The sequence below is a fragment of the Ixodes scapularis genome, unplaced genomic scaffold (assembly GCF_016920785.2).
Source record: "Ixodes scapularis isolate PalLabHiFi unplaced genomic scaffold, ASM1692078v2 PGA_scaffold1__304_contigs__length_218370807, whole genome shotgun sequence".
NCBI classification, from domain to species: Eukaryota; Metazoa; Arthropoda; class Arachnida; order Ixodida; family Ixodidae; genus Ixodes; species Ixodes scapularis.
Window position 1 is genome coordinate 140314661 of NW_024609846.1, and position 24333 is coordinate 140338993.

Below are 24333 nucleotides of genomic sequence, written 5' to 3' on the forward strand. Positions count from 1 at the left end.
GCGTCGCGTCGGAAAAAGAGGGCGAGGACGAACTGTGCGGATCCGGAGCCCAGCGTGCGGTCGCGCCCAAACCAACTGACTTCTCGCGCGCTCGTTAATTTCCGGTGAATCTTATCTCCGAGCCGCGTGTCCGGGGTGAGGCGCGCGGCACCGTAGCGATAGGCGCAGTGAGACTGGGACGGGCGATGTTCTGAAAAATGACGGTGTAGTTGCTTTCCGGTCGTCGTGCAATTAAAGACCACCCGACTCGTTGGCTTCCTCCCCGTACGAACGCCGTCGCTTCTGTTGGAGTTATACAGCCGGTGAGCTCGAGTTCTACAGCTTGGAGCTCTACACCGGTCATCATAAATTGTAACACCCGATTGGACCCTCTCTTGTTTTTATTCTTGCCATTGTTTTTTTCAAGCGTTGTTTGGCGCTTACCCAAAGAGGGGTATTGGCCTAATATCTGAATGATTCAATTATGCGTTATTTTTCGTTAACCTTGAGTATCTAAACTGCAGAAACAGTGAGTGAGTTCGAAAATACTCAACAAAGTAATCGTCATGATGCTGGAATAAATTTGGGCACCGGGTTACGAACCACACTGGCTTTTCCGTATTTTTTTGTTTTGTTTTCTTTTTGTTTTGCTTCTCTTTAAATGAATTTCGAAAAGTAATGACGTGAGGTACACGTATTTTCGGATTTTGCTGTGAATGTCTTCTTCTATTATTCACGTGCTGTAAAATTGGATTTATACCGCAGAGAAGTCAAAACTCTTTCAAGTTCCGCGTGCGCTTCTGCTCGCACGATTTATCTAAAGTCACTGTACCCTGGGAAAGTAGCGCCAAGCTCCCCGTGTGGTCGCCATCTTGGTCCGTGAAATGAGCAATTTCTCCTTGACCCCTCCGTTCTTGGTGAACCGATCTAAATTCGCTGGTGACGGGTAGCTTTATGGAGACGTTTCTTGTATACCGAGATTTCGTTATCCACACACCGGCGAAACAAGTGTACATCTTCGTACCACCACCACATGCTGTGTCGGTGCTTGGAGGCACTGAAAACTAAGTTTACTGTATTGAAATACGCAAGAATAATAATATATTTATAAGAGATCCGTGGAGATGGGCATGATTGATAAGTCGATGGCATACACAGTGCCAAAGACGCTTATATTGGCGAGAAACACTTAGAGTACGATGTGCTTCGATCTTGGCGCGACTGGTTTAGAACGACCCCCTGGAAGCTTCGAAGATTTGAACGGACCGAGATGGCGATTCCCATGGCAACGTAGACAGGTTAGCCAATCGCCTTGCGAGGTTTTGGTCGTCTGTATGTTAGTATCTGTTTGTGTCGGGCCAGCAGGTATGAAAGGCAACGGCGCTACTTTCCCAGGATCCAGTGACTTTAGATTTATCCAACGAGCCCATGTGAGCGTAGCGCAGTGTAAGCTTCCCTTACCGTGACCGATCGGTCACAGTAAGGGTAACGCCGGTCGTCGAGAGGGGCCGCTCCCGCAGAAACTAGTCCGTAGAAAGAAATTACGTATAAATTCAACTTTCGCTGAAGAGTTGCATCATCTTTTGGTTTGTAAAGAGTTGAAAGAATGGGACGTCTATTTCGCATTCCCGCCATAGTTTGGACCGAAGCTTCATCAAAGGCTGCTAAAGAATCACGAAATATTGTTGCAGCTCATATTGCCGCGAACGTACCATTGTCACCGACATCTTAATAAACGTTATGAAGCAGGGTTTAAGGTGCAAAACACAACGGACACGAGGAAGAAGACACACACACAGGCGCCACTCACAACTATATTGGAAAGGTGCAGAAAAGAAACAAAAGAAATACATTCCTCACGTCCACGTATGCGCTTGGCCGGGTGTTACGCGCCTTATCATCCATTCACAAAAACTTCAAAAAAATCTTATCCCCGCATTATACGGTGCATAGATGTATCCCATTCCTCACGAGCGTGTTGGTATGATGTACTAGATAACAGAAAGTATAAAACGGATAGTGTGTTTCGTCCTCTCTCTGTTTTATACTTTCTGTTATCTAGTAGATGTATCGCTTACTCATTGGGCACCCCTTTTCCTGATAAAGTGTGCTTTATTACCGCAAGCGCTTTCTGGCACTTTCGCTTACCCAGAATCGTTGTCTCAGAAAGTCGCGGATCAGTTATATTTTCTGCAGTGTTTAGCAAATTGCAAATGTGCCACATCATGCGTCTTTTAATTTTTGCGCATGCTCCCTTCGTCGGTCCTTTGAACATCTTCCCGTTTGTCCTACGTAGCACTTTCCACACGCAAGGGGGATTTCATATACCGCCCCCGTGACGCATTCAGCATACGGCCTGACATGCTTTGAGGTGCAATTATACCGACGCCACCGATAATGCGAGAGCAGAGTTGGCCGAGTTTGCTCGGAGCTGAAAAAACGTGCGTTGCTCCAAGCGGTCGGCCACCCTCTTGAGGCTGTGCGACATTTTGTGCACATACGGTACCACCTCAAGTGTCATGTTACTCAGGGTCGTTGGCGTCATTCCCGAACGGGTAGGACATTTTACTTTTTGAGGAGTGCATTCTGCCATGTTCGGTACGGGAAAGAACGGGGGGTAAAGATTTATATTATAGGCCTATTTCTTTCTGCCAGTACAAACGCGACCATGTAATTGACCTATCACTAAATTACCCAAGCATCAAGGAGAACGCTGGGAAGGTCGGCCAACGTGCCTCACGTGCCGGCGTATGCAGCAGTAACTGTTCTAAAGTGAAAGCCTAAAACAAATGGCATCTTCCACGCGCGTTCGACAACACCTTATTTTGGTTATCTACTTCAAATATTTCTATACGGGGAAGCTAAGAGCGTGCGACGCGTACACCTACATTCCCCGCATTCTTCTCGATGCTTTTGCAGTTTAGCAATAGGTCTACACTGTAAAAAAAAAAGTTGTGTAAAAAAACAGAAATTGTCTGACAGCTGTTTCGCCAGAAAATTTCAGTAAACCTCTGCGGTTTTTAAATTTTTTTCTGTTATTTCACATACTTTTTTCTGTTTTCCACTAGCAGAAAATTTATGTAAAATCACAAGTTGTGTGCAAGCAGTCACAGAAAAATCCCAGCATGGACAATTTATGTAGAATAAAGAGTTACGCTAAATCAGGTACAGAAAGATACGATGGGAGATGATTTCTGCTAAATTACAAGTTTCGTGAAAGCAATTACTGTGAAAGCGCAAGAACAGATACTCTTTGTTTTATTTACGTAATTTTACGTTTTCTATTGTTTGCATTTATTGTATAAAATTTTGTGCTTTCATTCATTTTTTACAATTATCAGATGCAGTATTCTAAGATGGAACAGGGCATAGGCGAAATATATACGTCACTGCTGATACATTGCCACGCGACTTCGCAACTAGACATAAAAAGCTAGTGAAGCATGCATTGTAGCAAAGGTGATTAGACGTATATCAATACCTTTGCTACTATGTAAGTTTTACCACCTAGATGCCTATGTACACAAATGTCGCGTAGTAATATTAGCATTAACATGTTAGCAGAAGGGTTATCGTCTGCCGACGCCTTGTTCCAGCGTCAAATATAAAATCTGCCAAATTTAAGAATAACTGTTCTTTACTGTGCCGGTTACTAAGCTAAAATGGCAACCACGTATAAGGAAAAATTGTTGTAAGAATTTAATTTCGCTTAGCAGTGGCAGAGTATACCAAACGAGGGACAAGTAACAGGGGAGCCGAGACACGGCGCAGGCTCGCTTTTCAGTTTGCCCTGCAGTGCACGCTTCCCTCAGGCTGTGCTGTGTCCCGTTTCCTGTTTTTGTCCATCCTAATTTTGCGTTATACCATATCAATCATATACTTTCTGCGAAAGAATGTTTTCTTCTCAGATGAATTGAAATTAAGTAATAAAACGTTTATTGAAAGAAAACAAAACGCTAACAATCTAAGCAGGTAGGACGTCGGGTGGCACATGTGTCTTCATGTTTTAAATGTATAAAAGTTATAATCATGAGGTGCTTTTATCAGTGCTGTAACCTTGGGTGTCAAGCAAAGCTCTTTGTTTTTCGTACGTTGAGTCATCGTGCCTCTTCCTGGGTTCACTGCAGCAATAACCCTAAAGCAAGAAGAAAAAAAAAAGTGAAATTAAAGGGTTTTACGCACCAAACCAACGGGGGGTATACCGTTTAGTAAACGCTATACGCAGATGGTCCTACTCCTGGGATGTCGAGTGGTGCTATTTTTTTTTTACGAATATGTTCATATTGATTTGAGATTTATCAATTATGAAATTCAGTCATCATTTAAGTTTGCTTTTTGCGAAAAGAACATTTGTCTTCCTTTTGATGTTTCAAATATTTACCCATCACTCACCGTTCTATTAATTTAATCCGCAATCCGCTTTTTTATATAAAAATCGGTGTGGTTGTGCGTAAAACTGGTACTTTAGGCGTGTTAGTTTCCCTTCAGCGTGAGGCATTATTAATTTTGCCCGCTAAATACCATCCGCGTCTAATCCTCTCCCTGAACTATTGGCTGGCATTTCTGTTTTATTTATTACCCCCAAATGTTTCACAATTGAAGATTAAATATTATCAAAAATAAATATATTTTTTTTTTGCACAGCGCTCTACTACCAGCCCACCACAGACATCAATTCATTAAATGGTCGTGTGGCTGGCAGCGATGATGCGCGCAACGGAATATTTTTGCTTGAGGGCATGTTTTTGAAGTTGTTTTCTGAGACCAAGTTCCGTGAAATGTATTTTTATATAAAACCGCATCTGTAAAACTGTAAGACTTAAATTCATATTTAGCACACCGTAGGGAAGTGCAAGGAAACAAACCTAGAAAAACTACCATGTTTCTGATCCAGTTACCTGTATACTTGTTAAAGAAATCCTTCATAACATTAAAAAGTAAAAAAATTAAAACAATCGAACAGAAAGCTATTATGATTTGGCATAATTATAAGAGTTGTGAGCTAAATAGAGACATAAACGTTTTGTTTTACTAAATGGTAAATTTTATATCCATTCAATTTCATATGAGATAATAAACAAAACTAAAAATACCAATCAATAGTCCAGGTATAGGACCAGACGCCAACAGTATTTCATAATGAATATGTACATGCACCACCAGGCACGTAGCCATTTTGGTTTGGGGAAGGGGGGGGGGGGGGGGCCGCCCATGACAAAATGATGTATGAGGGGGAGGGGGAGAGGAGGTCCCAGCAAAATGGAAGATTTTTTTTTTTTGGGGGGGGGGGGGGGGGCCCGGGCCCCATGCCCCCCCCCCCCCCCTGACTACGTGCCTGTCACGTAGTCAGAACCTACGTGAAGCCAAAACCTATGGCAATTACCACTTTTGCACGTTGACGCGCGCGCGCGCGCAAAAACACACACACACACACACACACACGCACACGCGCGCGCACGCACGCACACGCACGCACGCGCACACATACAAACACACACACGCACCGATTGGGATGACTCAGTGCTAATTGAAAAGCTTCTATACAAAAAAAACGAAGGTCGCTATAAACCCATAGAAAGATAAATGATGGGTAAATATAAACAAATATCAGGAAGATAAATGTTCTTTTTTTTTAATGAAGCAGCCTCAATTTAGGCTACGTTTTATTTTTAATAAATATTCAGATTAATGTTGCACGGATTGTTGTTGTTTTTAATCAAGAAAATAACACCAGTCAACATCCCAACCGTAGCACCATATGTGTATAGCACTTAGTAAACGATATTTATTATGCGCAACTTCGATGTGAAATATTTGAAACTTAAAACAGCGCAAAGGACGATGGACCAGATGAAGAAAGGCAGACACAGTGTGAACCCAACCAGCGAAAATCACTCTCTTTCCGATTTCAATGACTGGGTATGGGTTCGACCGCTTCTACAGATCATGCAACAAAAAAAGGAAAAGGCAAATAGTTCAGATGGAAAGGCAATGCAATCAAAATAATTATATAAATTTGAATTTAAAAATATATATTTATTTTTATACAAAAATAACAAAATCAGGCTAAATTTCATTCTTATAAAGTTTGATATTTAAATATGTAAACGACTTCGTTTTCGCGGGCTCGATATTTCGCGATTTAGATCAGAGCTGAAGCTTTGGAATAATTCGCGGGTTCTAATTTTCGCGACGCAGTAGGATCTCAATATCGATATCAATGGGTTTAAAATTTGCCGTAATTGTACGCGGGACCTATTTTTCCCGAATTGTAGCTGATTCGCGAAATTCGCGAAATTCGCGAAAGTTAGGTCCTCGCGAAAATTAAGTATTTCTAAGTATATATTATTTCGTGATGATAAATATAAATCTAGTGCCAGACGGTGGCCCAGGTTTAGAACTACAGCCTAATAGTATTCAGGAGGTGACGTTTATATAATGAATTACGTTGCAGGAAAGCCAACAAGCCTTAACTACCAGTTCGCCGATGTCGGCGGTCGCGGTCGTTTGGCGGACGCGAACTCGCTCGGTGAGCCCTGGAAAAAGTGTTTCCGGCACGGACGGCCTCTGGCGGCATGCGGCAAGCTTCCGTGCCGCTGTCTGGCCCGGCCCACCAAAAAGCGCGGCAAATCTTGAATGTGCACAAAATAGTTTGAAAGAGCACGCGACCCTGAGGCAAAACGCTACGGGTTTACCGCTACTCGTGGTAGGACTTTAGGATACGTAGTATCAGGCGCCCTGTGGTGCTCGCTACGCGGGAGCGCCTTAGGTGCAAGCGGTGTCCACGCTCACGTTTTCCCGCCAGTGTCGTTGCGCCTTTAGGTACCACGGAAATTCGATATATATTCCGTATTTTAGTTTGAGCTCGGGCCCATAAGGATGCTTAAGCAAGACGGAACAAAGTAGTGCCCCTACAAAGCAGGTAATAATGCGCAGCAGTCACCTTACGTCAGGAATTATCCAATCGGGAAAACGAACGTCCACGAAAAACCGTTACCCGGCATCCATCTTGAAAAGTAAGCTCCGCAGCAGTGCAAATACGAAGACACGGCGCTTTAATCCTCGCACTAAATTACACATAAATATAGTTGTATTTTTTAAATACGCAACTAAAATGTAATGAGTTAAGTACGTTCTCAGAACCGCGTTCGTGAAGTGAAAAAACACCTGATTATCCAAAGGCGTAAAAACAGAAAATGGCTGTTTTTTTCTTAAACAGGTTTCGTTTAACGACCATTACCAGATATTTTCTGTATGTCAACAAAAATATCTGTAAAAATGCTTGTGATTTCACACACATTTTTACAGTGACATTGTAACGGTAGCGTCTGAGAGACGCGACTATAAGGGTGGAGCGATGTAGATTCGAATACAAGCGTCCGCCAGGGTCTGCCAGGGTGCCTAAAAAAATTAAGATCAATAAACAAATATATACAAATGGCGGCCTCAGCGTTATATGGAAATTCTAAGAAGGCATTCCTTTCAGCTCATATGTTTCTATTTTTCATAAAGTCCGTAATCAATTTAGAGCAGCATAATGACATGCAAACTAGACGGGATCTAAAAATATTGTATTGGGCTTGCCAGGGCCGCTGCTAAAAAACTTGAAAGCTACAAGGCCTATAGAGTCAGCGGGTGGGGAGGGGGGGTCTGGACATGGTCCTCGGTCATATCGGAGACGCCCGAACCCCTCTTCGCCCTATCAAGAAGCTCCAACCCAAGGGACAACCTGGTGACTAAAGACCTCAAATGACCTTCACTCTGCACCACTGCTCAACGCACACACCGGATGTATTGACCGTCTCTTTGCGTGGACCCAAAGGCACGACAACTCCGATGGCAAGCAGCTCGCCGAATGACGTTTCATCAAAAAATCGTCTAGTCGACTTGCGGTGTCTTGAACAGCGCAACGGCGCAAGCATACCGCCAAAATTTTACAGGCGATTTGAAGGAGCAGTCAATGCCGATGATGAAACCGCGGCACGGCGGACAGATTACCGCGGAGGCATGCTTTGGGAATATGAGAAAGCGATCATAAAATACGTATATACATTTAAAAATATTGAATGACTTACAAGGTATCTAAAACAGTTCTGACAGATGAGCAGCAGTCTTCGATAAGTCAGAGATATAAGCGGACTAAATTGCGTGGCTCTACGCTTAAAATGGATGGCGTTGAGATTGAACTGATGATAACTTCGATTACTTCAATCAAAGCTTGGATTCAATTAATGACCACTTGGTATAAATTGAAGTACAAATAAATTAAATTCAGGGACGCTTGGATTTTTTTTTTTGAAATACTGGCACTTGAATTACTGTGATAGCAAAAACCTAGAAATGAAATGCCGTATCAATGTCAATACAGAAAACAGAAAAACGAAAAAAAAAACGTCGCGAGTAAAATAGTATTTGTCACAACATTCTTCTTGCTGTATCTAGTGCTTTGAAGCATGACTAATAAAGAGCTAGTGTACAGTTTGGGTAAATTAACTCTCTGACATGCAATGAAAGCTAATTAGTGGTTTTGGAGGAGTAGGAAAGCGACAGAGGCGTGTTTTTTTAATTCAATAGAACAATAAAAAAATCGTATGATAATGTACGCAGAGAAACGAACTAGAAGCTTGTGCTGCGAATGTTTGTGTGGAATTTTATTTTAAAGCTGCAAAATAAACTTTTGATTTCATAAAGGGTGCTGCAAAACGATTTAATTAATCCACATCGCAAAAAACTTCAACACGAAATATTGATCAAATGAACCAGGAAGGGAGGATTTCATGCCAGAAAACTATTACATAAAACAAGATGGCACTTATTTGTGAGTTTGATTCCAGTACCAAAAACATAACTAGTATAATGTTCCAAAGTTGAAAGCTGGGCTTGTTGGTATAGGCTAAACATAATGTATGTAAAACAGCGCAGAACGACAAAGACTAGAAGAAAAGAACAAACAACGCCACCCCGTCTTGTTTGTTCCTTTCTTCTAGTCTGTCGTTCTGCATTGTTTTACCTACGTTATGTTTAACTAGTAAAATCTCGAACCAGTGCATCTCATGGTACGCACTCGAACTGTCTAACTTAGGGCTGTGTTTGAGTTCTGAGGTATGTTGGTCATACCTCATACCTCATATGTCGGCTCTCAGTGAGCCTAACCTACTTCAGATGTTCGACTCAGCGTGGTTTTCGACATCGGGGAATTCACTGCAGTTAGATTAGCAGAGCATGTAACCGACTAATTCGGAGTACTATATTTGCAATACTTGAAGATGTACCGAATTATTAAATAAATATATAAATAAAAAGCTTATAAGTTTGTCCAGGACGTAGCACAAACTAAAGACGCCCAAGTTAAAAGAGGTTATATGTTTTCCTGTAACTAAACCATCTCACATTTTAACATTACATATCTTGCAGACGACTCTCTGGCATGAACCCGGAGGAGGGGTCCCTGCGGTCTTCACGAAAGCGTGGCCCCAATTGCACCCGATGTTCCAAGGAGCCCTTCAAGAACGTTGAAAGTTCGAGAAAAAGTGGCAGGAGAGTTTAACGCTATAGTTTCTTGCAACATAGGAGACGCGAGATTGGCTCCTCCCACAAGGCCCTCCACTCTTCCAACTTGAGCAGAGCGAACCCTGGAGAGGAGGCAAGTGGAAAGGAGGGTACCACTAATCTTGTTGACCGGACGGCTTTGCGGGAGAACCTTGGGTAGAGTTGTTTAACCTGCGACAGACTATGGGTTAAATATTTTTTATATATATATTAAACCTTTTAGCAACACTACTTATCCCCGAATGGAAATTTTAGTATTGAGCCAAGAGGTTGTACTTGTTCATTCACTGTGACAATCTATTTCCCAATTTATTTTACAAGGCAAGTTGTAAGTTGATAACAGATCGTTCTCTCTAGTCGACTGGTACTATTCATTTTGGAAATAATGTTAAACATTTTGAGGCGATAAACACCTGGCTTTCCTTTCCAATGTGTTCACTGCAATGGCTGAACACCATCAGGACGCAAGAATGTATATTTCACGTTTTTTCGAATCTTTATGTACTGAGAAGTATATTTTCCCTTGACATGCGCTCACGTTGCAGGCAACCACCGACGTTCCTTGCACAAAATATGCAGAATCCACACCCTTAGGAACTTCGGCTTTAACGGCTACACGTAAGTGCATGTATGTGGAATAACAGGAGCATACAATTCCCTTCGTGAAATGGTAGCGAAACCGGTCTTAAAATACCTGTCCTGTAATACAGCGTGTCCCCTAAAAATATTTGCATTGTTTTTCACCTCAAAAGTAAAGCTACGCATTGCCAAACGTTGTCTCCGCTCAATGTCGTACTAGAAGGGGGATCGGTGGCCGAGTGGGCCAGCGCACACTAGCTCGGAGTATGTAGAGCGAAAGATCGCCCTGCAGAGCCCAAGAGATCCTGGGCTCGATCCCCACCCCTGCCCGTTTCGATCTGGATGAGCATCGTACCTGCGTGTAGTCGTGTGTCACTACTGCGGGGTGCACGCTAAAGCTAGCGGTTGTATGCAACCGCTAGCCAGTGCAGTATACTGCACTGGCTAAATTTTGTATCTACAGCTGAGAGGCAAGTATCCCGTTGAGGCAGACGAATACCCGTGCCACACGGGCAGCTGGAATGCCATTTACAACGAATGACATTTGAGCGGACGGCCAATCAGCGCGCGACACTCCGGGCGTAGCGCGTTCCACGCGCGACAGATTGCGAACTGATTCGCGGATCACACGTATGTCATTCGTTGTAAATGGCATTCGAGTTGCCCGTGTGGCACGGGTATAAGTTCAGGCTGTATATGTCAGGAATTCCGACTCTTGTGTTTTTCTTTTCTTTGTACTTTTATTTTCCTCATGGGGCCGAGGGGGGGTTCGACTGTGATAGCGAGCGAAGGGTAAGGCAGGAGGACCACCGCGTTGTTTTTGCTGAGGGCAATCTGTAATCGGACCTCTGTATCCCTACGGGACAAGTCCCTCGACTTGGAGAGGGTTTTGTGTTTGACTGTGTGCGGCGATGGGCGACGCGGAAAAAGGCAATTCATATTAAAAATAGCGCAAAAGAGACGGGACAAAAAGACGAAGAAGCACACAGGACAAGCGCTAACTAGCAACTAAACTTTATTGAAAGCTTCCAACTTTGCTATCGCCATGCACGCGCTTAGTCTCGTTCAACAGAAACAGGGCGTACCGCCAAATCCGCACATCCATACCGCCCACCGCCTGTTCCAAAAAGTCAGCAAAACAGCTACATCACCCCGCCGCACAATCCGAACGAGGAAAGGAAAGAAAAAACGCCGCGTTAATATTATCAAGTCAGATCGTGTTAATGAAACTGTACTCTTCGGCTGCATATACACCGATGCGACGCTTATGCAAACGTTTTTGTCACAATCATGTATTTTTGCCGCCTCCAGCAACTCTCGTTCCCTCTTTCCTTTGTTACGTCCCTCCACCTGCGCACCGTCCAGCGTGGGGGAACAACCACAAGTTTTACAATGCCCCGGTAAGTGGGAACCGTAATTGTTACCATATGCAGCCGAAAGAGTACAGTTTCATATGCAGCCGAAAGAGTACAGTTTCATTAACACTATCTGACTTGATAATATTAACGTGGCGTTTTTTCTTTCCTTTCCTCGTTCGGATTGTGCGGCGGGGTGATGCAGCTGTTTTGCTGACGTTTTGGAACAGGCGGTGGGCGGTATGAATGTGCGGATTGGGCGGTACGCCCAGTTTCTGTTAAACGAGACTAAGCGCGTGCATGGCGATAGCAATACACGAACTCATCTCTGTTACGTCACGGGGCGGTGGTGGCGGGTCGGTCGCACTTCCGGTCCGGGGCTGTGGGCGGAAGTGCCCATTTGAAACGTGTATTCCTGCTTTGTTTTGAAAGAAACCAGAGAAAAATTTGCCTTCTCGTCAAAAAGCTGCGACTGGGGCTGTACTAAAAGTGTCGAGAAAGGTTTGAAAGTCAGTTTTCATGCGCTCGGTTCGTCCGAGAACGCGGATATGTCCAGCGAAAAGGGAAACCAGACGCCGTCGGACCACGATTGCTTGGGCGGGAAGCATTTTGGGTTAAATTCACGGATTCTACTGGCCATAAAATTTATTTTTGTTCCAAAATGAACGCCGGAAAACCGTCAAGTTGTACGGACCACCTGCGAACTACGTTCAGTGCGTCTTCGAGTTCAAACGGTCGCCTGATCGTTCAAACTGTCGTCTGCTCTTTTAAACGTTTCTGCTTGTCGTCTGCTCTTTTAGAGGACACCGGCCCGTAGACCAAACGTGGGCCCGGTACTTGCGATAAGAATTAAGTGCAGGCCTCAAATACTTAAGTTTGAAGGTTGGTAAGCAGGCTCGACGTAAACAGTAGATACAAGAAGATGTTGATCCTTGTTACCACTGGCCATCACCGACTTGTTATGCCTGACTCACTTTGTTAGATTCTGCTTGCGATTTTCAGTATCGACATCGACCATCTCAGCTACGGTTCACGCTTTTGCAGTCAGAGCGACGTCGCTACTGAAAATTGCGAGCGAAATCTCATCATGGGAATCAGGCTTTAGCGTACGTTCTGCGGCGTCCACGCGGAATGAATCGCCGCATATCAGATTATTCACGCGAAGTTTCGCGGTTTAACGAGCCTCGTTAATTTCGCTGACGCTGCTCAAGTAGTCAGACATCGTTAGGAGGACGTAGAATCAACAATTACAACGCGAAAAAGAGCGCGGGGACTCACACCGGCGCCGACAACATCGCATTTCAATGGTTTGTTTATGGGCGACGGCGAGCTTTTGCCCACACCCCCATCGCGCATGCGCGGCGCCGGTGGCGTCCGCTAGGGGCGCTCCGGGCGCTCCGGTTTGTTTGTAAACATGAGTTGGTGTATAGCAAAGCGATAGCGCGTGCATGGCGATAGCAAAGCAAAAAGGAAGCTTTCAATAAAGTTTAGTTGCCAGTTAGCGCTTGTCCTGTGTGCTTCTTCGTCTTTTTGTCCCGTCTCTTTTGCGGTATTTTTAATATGAATGTCCACTATCAACTTGCCCAGCAGACCAAGCTTTTACAAGAAAAAGGCAACACAGTGTTGCTTTTTCTCTGCCTCCCCTCTCCAAACGGAGCGAAATAAAGACTTTTGTTTACATCTGCGGTGCACGTTTAGCGCGGGTCTGCTTTGAGGAAGACGCTCTTGGGCGCCGATGACATTGTTGCGTGTTGGGGTTGTGGTCTCCTTGACGGATTGTCAGGAAGGGGGGGGGGGGGGTTGTGTTGGGGGGACTTTCCTTTTCAGTGTACCCACTGGGCGTGTGAAGGCGACGCCGAGACTGTGTTTTGGCCAGTTTCTCGTCCTTGCCGTTTTGTTTTCTACGCGAAGGATTTTGGCTCGCCCGCCTATACCGACATTTTGTAGCTGTCGTTGATGTGTTTGTTTGTTTTGGGTTGGGGGCTCGGACGAGCGAATGTACTCCCACGTGTTTTTGGTTGGCGGAAAGATGGTGTCTGTTCACAAATGGAGGGGAGTGGGGGGGGGGGGGGGGGGGGCGTTCTCGCCAAGGCTTGCAAGTGGACGTCTGTCCATGGGAGGCAGGGACCAGAGGTATGTCCAGCCCCAGAGGTGTTTGGGTCACTGCTCGACGCGGTTACTCCCTGTACGTGAGTCTTAAAACTCATCATTTCCGGCTTCTGCCCTGCCTGTCCGGCAAGTGTTAGAGTTTGTTGTGCTGGAGCATGCGTGGCTGTGTGGCGCGCGGTGTCGACCTCATCGAGGTTCTGACCGGACCACCGGACTCTGAGGAGTCGTTCTTCTCCCGACAACTCCAGGCTACAGACTGTTCTGGACTCAGCACCTAACGGAAAGCCGAACCCGCTTTCGTTTGGTTTCTCTACTTCATCCTCTGGCTTTAAAGTACTGGGTGTTGAATTTTGTAACCATATATATGCCGTGCTATTTTCAGTTCCGACTGTTTTAGGGGTGATCCCGTGGGTGTAGCGATAGCGTTCGTGTTCAATCTCTGTTTGCTCTCGTCGTTGGTTAGTGTCAAGTTTTCGTCGCTGTTTTCTTGGCTTAGTCGTGTTTTATAAGCGTCGAGCCCTTTAGTATCAGTTTCTGGTTCGCAGGGCTCCGTAGCATTTAGCTGGAGTGTGGTTTATGTTGGGTGCTTTATTGCCTTGCGCGGAAAATTTGTTTAGCTTTATTAAATTTAATATTTTGTTTGTTTAACCTCCCCGTGTCATCGTTTTCCTCGACTGACGTTGCACCGTGCTTTGTACTAACGCTAGTTGCCGGTCGAACTTAGGTATTTTCTGCTTTTCATGTGCAATCTAAAAAAGCCCGTGCGTCTAGTTTCCGCACAACACTCGGAGAGCCAATCAACGCAACGTACGGAGGCAGCTCAGCGAATGGCGCTGAGCAGCCAAAAAACGCAGTCTGAGTTGTGACATTAAGCAATGCAAAACGTCACGCTTGCATTTCTGAATGTCACAACTCAGACTGTTTTTTTTTGGTCTAAACATATGTTTCGGCATCGTGATTCGCTGAGCTGCCTCCGTCTGTTGCGGTGATTGGCTGTCCTAGTGTTGTGCGGGAAAGTAGAGACAGTGGGTTTGTTTAGAGTGTAATTTCTCGTTTACCCTAGAGTGGATCATTGCTTTATTTTTATTAATTTTATCCTCACTCTGTGACACACACTCACACACCAATATCTTTTTTGTGTGTGTAGTGCTAGCATTTTGGAGCAGATACCAATGTTTCACAAATTGCCATCTTATTCGAAATGTATAGGTGATTTTTGGAAAGTAAGGCTTTTTCCTGTAAGCTCAAGCCACTCATCTGTACGTACTTGTGGGCAGCCACTTCAATCTAAAAAGTTTTTGAAATATCACTTCTACCGTTTGAATTAGATAACGACACGCTCTGAAACTTTGTCATTTGGTACAGACTCCTTGCGCTAAACTGAGCGTTCTGCAAGGCATAGTTAATTGTTGCAGTACAAAAAGCACTACATTTTTGGGAGGGCGCCTTGTACAAAACGGTACGTGTGCAGTCAGATGTAAAACTTTAACATGTTCTAACATCGCTTCCGGGAGAACATGTGCTGTTTTCTTTTTAACGTAACGCGCACTTCCCGTACCAAGCAGCAAAACAAGTTGTGCCACAATAGCGGTGTAGGGGACACATGCATGCATGCTGACCTTGTTGTCGGAACCTGTTCCGCACTAAGGAGTTATGACACATGTTATGTAGGTCAGTGATATAAAACATGCTGTGCCAACAAGGTTAACGCGGATATGTCTCGTACTTAAACCTTTTTTTTTTTCTAATAGTGTGTTCGATGACGTGAAAATTCGCCTGGTGCGCCGACGACTGCTCGAGGTTTCCACGCTTGGTCGAGCCGAAGGTGTAGACGAAGTGCCCGTCGAGACTGGAGGAAGGTTTGTAGGCGCCGCTTCTCTGTTCGTTAAAGGGGCGGTGCAATGATTTTCGGACTTCGGTCAAAGATTTCTGGAAGTTGCCCCCAGACACTTCTGAAGTAAAGAACAGAAAACCGATTTCGCCTGCGTGTCCTAGTTTTTGCGTAAAAAAAAAGATAAAGATTGGCATTTCGGGCACCCCTCAACTCACTCCCAGCCTTCAAGGTCACACCTGGTCGCACTCCCAGTGACGTCATTCGGAGTGCCGTGTAGCTTCCCTTGCGCTATCTCGGAGGACGCTTCCCCTCCCTCTCTCTGCGTGCATTAGCGGGCGCTATGCTGCGGCTTAGAGCCGAGCGAGGTCACGTAATCTTTCCGCCGTAGTTCCTTCGGCTGCCACTTGGGGCTGCAGGCGGGGGAAAAAGCTCGACCTTTGCTTTGCGATTAAGCAGCGGAATCGCGACATTTTTAATGAAGGAAGTGTTTTCTCTATTCTCCGGGACACGATAAACAACGTAAAAATGACGAGATGCAAATTATTTTAATCATAAAATCGTTGCACCGCCCCTTTAAGTTGCGTCGCAAACTCGTGGTGGTGTGAGCTTCCCTCGTTATGGTTTTTGTGAGCGGCGTGAACAGGATGTGCTCACGGCGCGCTCGAGTAACGCCACAACCGTACTGCCTCATCCCACTCTGCCTTCTCTGATGGCGTTATATGAAACGAAGGTTGCCTATAAAAACGTCGCCTTTAAACTAGTATTTATTCGTCCGTGAAATGTGGCGTTCGCGTCAAGTAACGTAGTTTGCGATCAGTTGCGTGGTAAATTACGTAAGCAATCGTCCTACAATCGTCTCACATTGAGGCTTCGTGGGACAAAGTTACAATCTTGCCCGGTCGTCATCCTTTTAGTTTCGACGAGAGGATATCATAAACATTGGGTCTCCCTTCTCCGATTTGTGCCAAGTAGTGAAGGTACTTTTGCCGCCTCGCTACGATGTCGTTCAGCTCGATCGGCAGCGAGCTTCGCGTCTCCGACCGACGTTGCCGATGTCGCCACATCGCGGAGCATACGACTATTATTTCGACAGCGGAGGCACTTTTAGCGATCGCATTACACTCGTGGCCGCGAAGTAGCTCGGCCAGCCTCCGCCGCGCTACGTATCCTCTCCCTCCTTCGCGCGTACTCTGAATACGCTCCCGGTTTTCTCCTTTGATAAAGATCTCTCGTGCGAATACACCATGCGGAGCACGTGACCTCGAAACTTGATGACGTTTAGTCCTCTCCTCGGGGAGAAACTCTGCCGTGCGAATACACAATCCCTCTCCGTATTTCGTGTATTTTTTGTACATGTATTTTTTTGCCAGTTCCGGGCATACGAATTCGGAATACATGTCGGTTTGGAACGCGCTTTACGTGTGGAACGTCCTACGCAGGACAAACGGGAAGATGTGCGAATGACCGACTAAGGGAGCACGCGTAAAATTTAAAGATCAATATTCTCGCACATTTCCCTGAACGCTGCAGGGAATGTAAGTGTGAGCCGCGCCTTTTAAAACAATGAGTCTGGATAAGGGAAAGAGCCAGAAAGCGCGCCAGGTTATGGAAGGATACTTTATCAGGAAAAGGGGCGCGCAATGCGTAAGCGATACATTTCTGGCACTCTATAATGCGGATAAGATTTTTTTAGAAGTTTTTGTGAATAGATGATAATGTGTGTACCTCCGGGCCAAGCGTATGCGGGGACCTAAAGAATGTAACAAGATATGTATTTCTTTCTTTTCTGCACTTTTCAAATATTGGCGACGTGCGCGACCGAAAGCGTCGCTGTGGCCGGCCTTCCACGATTGGCCGAACGCTGACTATGACGTCGGAAAGGGGATTTATCATCGACGGAAATAAGAGGAATGAACGAACTTTAATTTTGACGGTGTTGGCAGTGTTCCTTTGAGAGCGCAATGATTTCAAGCTTCCACCATGCTATCTACAAACACCATCGAACTTGTTGTTTGCAAGGTAATGACGTCACGAGGGGGAACCATAGGAGGGCGCCACCAAAACATCTCGCTGCTAATAGCTGCGAGTGGCGCCTGTGTGTGTGTCTTCGTTCTTATGTACTTTGTTTTTTGTACCCTACACCACGCTTCATTATGTCCACCAACTAGACCACCTACAAGTTCTTCTACTTTAATAAACGCGTGGCTTATTAACGCTTCTTGCCTCGAGATTGGCCCCTAGGACTATTCGTCTCACACGGCAATCTCATTAGCTGCGGTATAGGAGATACTTGCCCCGTCCTGCGTTTGTTAATTTGGCACTGACACATCCATTGCCATCGCAGCCGTATGCTTTGTAGACTCCGCTGTCCATCTTGTCGTCTCACCAATAAGCCGCTGCTATTTTTTATTATTATTCTCTTTTTTTACGGACGGACTTTTTTTTTTTTTTTGCGCGCACGTTATCTCCTGGTTTTCATGAAAATGTTGTTTGCGCGTATAATGTTTGACGTGGGCGCACAACTCAGCAGCGAAATGGCCCGGGAGCGCGCACCGTCGTGTGCCGCAGCTGCTGACAACGGAAACGGGAGTGACTCACAGGTCGAGCCTGTGTACGCAAGCTCTCCTGCAGCACGCGCATCGCTCCGCCCGAAGGTCGGCACATGCGACGTTCCATGGGTACGGAAAAGTGAAAGTACGCCAAGCCCGACTCCGATCCGACGCGTATAGCTCACAGATGCGAGGAGCACATCGGCCGCGGCGATTTGGAGCCTGGCAATCTGGTGCGCTGAAAGAATGCGCGGGACACAGCTCCCGCGTCGAATGATATCAACGACATCGACGAGCTGTACACACTCCATATGACGAAGCGCTGCGGACACCACAAACCATACCACCCAATCCAACGCTCCGAATGCATCACGTGACCGTCCCGCGCGTCGACGCAACCCCAGCCGACGTGGCACTCGCACGCAGACGTGCACGTAATGCGTTACGAGTAACGCCTAACTTGTTTCTATACCCGTTTTCACCTGGAGAACCATAGTCAAAAAAAGTCCGACTCCTCGCGGAGCATCACTAATTTCCACCTTTATGTAGAGAATTAAGAAATATGTAGCGCATATTAGATTACAGACGTGTTATCTTATCAAGACGTATACGTTTCAAACGACACAAGAATCGCTCCCTTCTCCGATAACCAAATCTCGTGAGAACTACTTTTTGCGGCGTATGAACAATGCGTAAAACTTCAAAAATTTCTCGGGGTGAAAAAGAGTATACGGCAGTTACTTTTCCTGTAACGAAGTAAGAACTTCGTTACCATATTTTCTGGAGTATAGTCCGCACCCGGTGCATGGTCCGCACAGCCGAAAATTTCAACTTTTAAACATGTATTGTCCGTGGACTATAGCCCGGAAAATACGGTACTGTTCGAGAGCAGGAACGAGTAACATATTTTACTACTTTGCGATGAAGTAACGAGTAAAGGAATTGAGTTAATTCTGGGGCAGTTTGGTTGTTAATGCGGCTATCTCTCTCCACAAGTAAGAGAAGAGGAAAACAAAAACGGGAGAGGACTTTTTTGGTCATGTGACCGGCCCAGAGAAGAGTAAATAGCGTTCCAGCCGATATTCCGCTGATTGGGCGCGGAAGTCGCAAGTCTTGCCTGTCGTTTTCTTTCATTCTCGCCTATCACGGTCTTCCCCCAAAATAACTTTACAGGTACCGCTCCTAAAGTAGACATATCCGCTTCATTATTATAGAATCTTCGATGAACTCGCACCGGAATCGTCCTGAAACCTGGACAGTGCACAGCGCTCCTCAGCCGTGCAGCACGAAGTCGGTGCGACATCGAAGACAAACTGCGGCGCGGCTCTGCACCGCGGCGAGCTCCACCATGAATCGCCTCGCATTTTGTTCGTTTTTCCTTGCGTAGGTCCGCGCGCGGTGCCCGTCTGCTGTCAATTTCTCCTGTTCTTTTTTTACTCGCGGATTGGCGGTCCCACACGAATGTACATCGTGGACGTGATTGTCGATGGGGTCACAAAGGGGGTGACAATTGCACAGGTGCTGCCCATCAATGTTGGTTTACCAAATAATGGCCGTACCTCGGTGTCATCGGAACATCTCGCGGCGCTTTCCACGAAGTTCATACCTTTCGGGCGCTCCTTGCCACCGCAGCAATCGACGGTAATCGCGGCGATGATAAGGCGCTCGTTGTCTCGGTCTCAGAAAAGCTGAGGAATTCATCGAGTGGAGATGCGAGGCGTGTTCGTTTTCGCAAGATTGTCACCTCGATAGACTGCGCGTCTGCTGATCCCGCCATCTCTTCGATTCTCGCTCCTGGCCGCGATGCCTGATGGGACTGCACCCCGGCGCACCGTCGATTTTCTCAAAGCAAGTAGGGCAGTGTTGTACACGTTCCTCAAAAAGAGGAACGGTAGCTCGTTCCTCGTTTCTTCTGATTTTTGGAACGCGTTCCCGTTACAAGTTCCATCTGTGAGAAAGAAACTCGTTTCCGTTATACAGTTAACAAAATGAAACATATCGTTACTTATACGTTACATTTGTAGTTTGCTGATTCCCATATTTAGTTAAATCGAGCAAAGTATTTTTAGTCTATCCCATTAAATGGCATCATACGAATTCGATAGCCGTGATAGAAGGGCACCAGGAGAAGAAAACAAGCGAAAGCAGAGTTTCACTTCTTGATATAAGTATTCACCTTCAAAATATAAGCTTTTAACGATATTCATGTTTGTGGTGGGCGATTCAGACGAGCCAAATGAACTGTTACCCCACATTGCACCAGCGTTTTACAACAGCCTCACACGTTTCAATCTAACAAGTACCTTGTTCGAACTTAACAACAGTTGCTTCTCGATGTTGCTGTCCACATGACGAGCAAGTGAAGAAGGTAGAGATTTTGGAAGGTCATTCTTGAAAACTACAAGTCCTTCTTCGTGAACGTTGGATCCGTTGTTCAGTTTGAAGGGAGGGGGGGGGGGGGGGAAGGAAGAAAGTTTAATTCTTGTGCATCTTTTAAGTGACCTACGTTCGGGATGCAAAGGGGGCTTGATTAACTTTAAAGTAAAACAGCACCAAAACAACGGAGGACAAGAAGGCGAAGTGTACAATGTACAAACCGAGCGCACTGACTCTCAATGATTAATTGGAATGAAACACAAATTGACAAGCATCACGGATCACAAGAAAAATATTAAATCACCGCCCCCCCCCCTCCCCCCCGGCACGTTTAAAACTTGCTCAATAATGCCAACTCTTTGTCATATAATACGATGGACGCCGATCTGACGCACCTACCTTTTTGCTTTCAAATATAAAACGCTCTCAATTTTCTCAAGTCATCTGTTGACTGTTTCGTCCTAAGATACTTGTCTTATCAGAACGGGTTTGAAACCGCACCTATCACAGTGTACTGTCGAGTTGCATGCTGGCGGTGATCTAACCGATAGAGCAGACAAGGGTGCGTACGATGTCTGGTAACCTCATTCTTTTGTTGTAGCTAGGGAGCCTTCATGTGCGCTTTGCTAGTGTGATGCCACCCTTTGTAATTCCACTCGCCGACAAACCAGTAGCCATTTTGGTCCTCGGCGATAATCCGTGGTTGAGTGCCTTCATGTGCGCTTCGCATAGAGTGATGCCAACTGCCTGTTTCCCTTTCCCACACCCTCTTCCACCGCCATTTTGTTCCTCTCATTGTTTCCCCGTGCGCCGGAAAGTGGCCTTTGTGTCCATCGGTAATCCCATCCGAGGGGGAAAATGCTAATCCTCCCTCTGTGGGTTCCACAACGCTGCTCCGAACTTCTGAGATAAGGTGCTTGTTTCCGGGAGGGTTATAAGCCCCACGGATTATCGCCGAGGAACAAAATGGCTGCTGGTTTGTCGGCGAGTGGTATTACAAAGGGTGGCATCACCCTAGCAAAGCGCACATGAAGGCTCCCTAATCCGTGGGCTTATAACCCTCCCGGAAACAAGAACCTTATCTCACAAGTTCGGAGCAGCGTTGTGGAACCCACGGAGGGAGGATTAGCATTTCCCCCTCGGATGGGAGGACCGATGGACACGAAGGTCACTCTCCGGCGCACGGAGAAACAATGAGGAACAAAATGGCGGTAGACGAGGGTGTGGGAAAGGGAAACAGGCAGTTGGCATCACTCTATGCGAAGCGCACATGAAGGCATCCTAGTTGAAGCTGTAGGTCGCTTTATGGAAGTTCAGCGATGGCTGTAGTCGGGCTTAGATTTCTGGGTGTATGAGGTTTTGTGGAAGCAAAGGAAGTAACTGAGTTTGAAATGTCTCTCCTTCTGTGTCTTTTCCTTCGACTAAAAGTTTTGCTTTTTGTACCGCAGTCTCGGGCATTGAAAAAAAGAATCGATGTCCACTAGCTCTCCTGCACCCAACTGTTGCCAAGCGACGGCCACACAAAATAAATCCTAAGTAACAAAAAAGGTAACGAGATCCTGCTCTTTATAAAGATATTGTTTTTTTATACTTTTAGAATTCCCCTCTTAGAAATAAAAAGAAATTGTCCCACTGAACGAAAAAAAGAAACGCCGTTCCTCTTTCTGTTCCAGTAAAAATGTAACGAGTTCCCGTTCCAGTTCCATCAATTAAAAATGGAACGGTGGCGTTCCTTCGTTCCTCTTAAAAGGAACGCGTTCCAGGGACGCCGTTCCGTACAACACTGACGTTGGGGCAACGAAAAGCTGCACCGGGTTGGTGCGCTCCGTTGATCGTGGACGTCCGGTGCGCACCGGTGCACTTGATCGAAGACGACGGAGCGCATCTCGGTGCACCGGTGCGCACTGGTGCGGATGATCCAGGATGCTGTTTCTTACATTTCAAGCCTATTCGCCCTTTTTCTTCGTGTGGAATCGGATTTTAATAATCAAAGCGAGGACGGAATTACGGCAGCCATTTGCTTGTCTCTGCGTCGAGTGTTTCGTGCTGCATATAGTCAAGGCCGGCGCAGCTTCCAGTGCTCTAACGCTGTCATAACTACTTAGGCGAGCGTGCCGTTTTTTGCAATGTCTCTAGGCACGTCAGCGCGTGCGCATGAAATACAAGACGAAGTCACCTGGTCTGGCAGCAGTGCTGATCTGCAGCACTGTGGAAGCTGTGCTAGTCTTGACAATGTAGCAGAAAATAGTTGACGCAAAGAGAGTAGGTATGTTTATTTAAAGGAAAGCAAAAAGGCCTACGTGTTTGTGAGGGCTGCACTCTCAAGAAAAAGGGTGTGAAATGGTGTATCGTTACACCCTTTGTCCCATATAATACGCCCCAAAACTTCAATTCGACGCACTGAACCATATAGTCGAACAGGCGGCTCGGAATTTTACGAGGGGCTTGGTAATGGTGCGATATAACTATTTAAATAGCTAAAGTATGTATCAAAGACCACAGAAAGAAAACACCGAGTTTTTACAGTAGGGCCAAGAAAACCCGGATTATTTCTTTGTAGTCAGTAAAACGTAGATTAGCTATTTTAATAAGTTGTACCACACGGCTATCAAGCCCCTCGTAAAGGTTTGGGCCGTCTGCTCAACAGTCGGGCGCTGTACGTCGAATTGAAGTTTTGGGGTGTATTATATGGGACAAAGGGTGTAAGAATACACCCTTTTACACCCTTTTTTCTTGAGAGTGTGGTTTGCTACTTTGCGTAAAAAGGAAGAGAGTATAGAGACAGCAGACAGAACAGAGAAAAGGAAGAGAGTAGAGAGACAGCCGACAGAATGAAGAAGAAGACGCGGAGTTTTCTTTATAGGTACCTTGTCCCCGAAATTCCTGTCATGTGGCCAGAAAATGCCTCTTGCGGCTACTTTGGTCGCCGGGAGAGGTACCCGATTTCACCGGAAAACCGCCCCTGGATGCGAACGCGTACAACATAAGTTAAATTACTTGACTCTTACCACATCTCACGCATGTGATTTTTCGCAGCAAAAAAGCACCAAAGAGACAATAAAAGAGGTGTGCACAAAGTATTGCAGTAGCGTCACGATTGTCACTGGACATATCCATTCAACTCCATGTCAGCGCGTGCCCACCTCTTTCCAGAGAAGTCAACAAACAAACACAATGCGGTTCGTTCGGTTAACTCCTTGCACTGGTTTTCCATTCTTTCTGTATCGCGTCCCTTCAGGGAAAGAATTCTTCACTTGAGCGTGGTTAAAAGTTAAAACTGGGTCAAACACAGGGTGCAGGGGAAGTCGTGTAAGATAGAAAGTAAAATTTAAGCCAGGAATTTGGAAAAAAACGGGACAATCACAAGCATAAAGCTTCTTGCTTTTGATTGGGGATACGGTCCATTCGTCACATGCAAACTCGTCACAGGAAGATTGGTCACAGGACGATTCGTCACAGTGGAACATTCGTCATAGGATGACTCGTCACGCGGCCAACCGGTCCCACAATAGTTCGTCCCCCCAAAAATGTTTTGTTCAATTTGTTTCGGGCGGAAAAAGTGGCTCACCTCATATCTTAGTATGTCTTTGGCTTCTGAAAGGCGAAGAATTTGTAACAGACGTGATAGCTTCTGGTTCAGTCCCGAACATTGAATGTTGGTTCGGCCTGACAAAGTGGGTCACCTCTTATTTTAGCATGTCTTTCGCTTCCCAAGGTCAAATCATTTTTAACAGACGTTTCAGCTTCTGGGTCCGTCCCGAACGGTGAATGGAGAGGAAATATAAGAGCGATTATTTTTGAACTCGGACTACATTCAAAAGGATGGAAGTGATCGCAACAGAGCGAGGCAGAGCCATGTGGAACCGGACATTTCATCGAACACCGTTTCATCGAAGCCGTTTCATCGAACGCCAGGGTGGCGTTCCCGCTTCCTGAAGCTGGTCGGAGGTGACCATCCCGGGTTCTGGAAGTTTTTGACTTGCATCGCCGCAGAACATCAACT